This window comes from Penaeus monodon, chromosome 23 (genome assembly GCF_015228065.2).
Source record: "Penaeus monodon isolate SGIC_2016 chromosome 23, NSTDA_Pmon_1, whole genome shotgun sequence".
In the NCBI taxonomy this organism is placed as follows: domain Eukaryota; kingdom Metazoa; phylum Arthropoda; class Malacostraca; order Decapoda; family Penaeidae; genus Penaeus; species Penaeus monodon.
This window is the reverse complement of record NC_051408.1, coordinates 16,716,398-16,717,573: the sequence shown is the minus strand read 5'-3', so window position 1 is coordinate 16,717,573 and position 1,176 is coordinate 16,716,398.

Here is a 1,176-nt window from a genome sequence, read left to right as displayed (position 1 = left end):
AGGGTTTCATTTGGTAATGGTAATGGTTGTGAGAATAATCAATCATCTTCACTAGATTTTTCTTTTCTTTTCCTTTCACGCCTTATTAACTCTGGGCGTTTGAGAGGGTGCAGGCACGTCAGGGAGGACACGGAAGGTGGACGAGGAGAGAGAATGAGGAAAGGTGGATGGGGAGAAAGAGGGGAGGAAAAGGTGGATGGGGAGAAAGAGGAGAAGAAGAGGTGGGTGATGAGAAAGAGAAGAGGTGGGTGGTGAGAAAAGAGAAGAGGTGGGTGATGGGAAAGAGGAGTGGAAGAGAAAGTGGACGAGGAAGAAGAGAAGGAAAGGAAGATGGTGAGGCTGTGGAGAATGAAAAGTGGATGATAAAAGAGAAAGAAAGGTGAATGATGAGAGGAAAGGGAAAGGCGGATGATGAAAAGCTGTAGAAGGGAAGGTGGATGATGAGAGAGGACAGGGTAAGGTGGATGATGAAAAATGGGAGAAGGAAAAGTGGATAATGAGAACGTGAAGAAGGAAAGGTCTTTAAGAAGGACCAGTTTTTCTCTTAGAAAGCTGTCTTCAGCATCAACAATCTCCATCTTCAGTGGCATCCCCATTTGATTCATTTTTCCTTCTCAGTGTTCGCAATTTAAGCAAAATTCTAATTTCCCTTAACTGAAGCTAACCTCCACCATCACACAGTCTAATTCGAAGGCCAGGCTGCTTCGAAGATCAGCTTTCAATCTTCCCCAACAATGCTGGTTTTCGCTATCACACACAATCTTAATTTCCAGACTCTCCCCCTCAATATATAATACTTCACCCGCACCTTCACCCTTAGTCTCCAACCTTCATCCTCACCCTCACTTTTAGTCTTCATCCGTTTACCTCATCCTCACTCTCCGGCTCCAGCCTTCACCCTCACCCTCACCCTGAGTCTCCAGCCTTCTCCCTCACCCTCACCCTGAGTGTCTAGCCTTCACCCTCACCCATAGTCTTCAACCTTCACCCTTAAGCATTCCTCCCCACGAAGGCCTGGGATCCTCCCCTTTCCTGCAATGTCACCCTAATCCCACCCAGGATTCCCCTCGCTCGCTGTCCTTCGCTCCTTCCCGAGGGACGGTCTCTCTCGCCCTCCGAAGGAACTGGGTTCGAGGTCAGCGTCGTAAAATATGGAGAAAAAATGGATAGCAATCA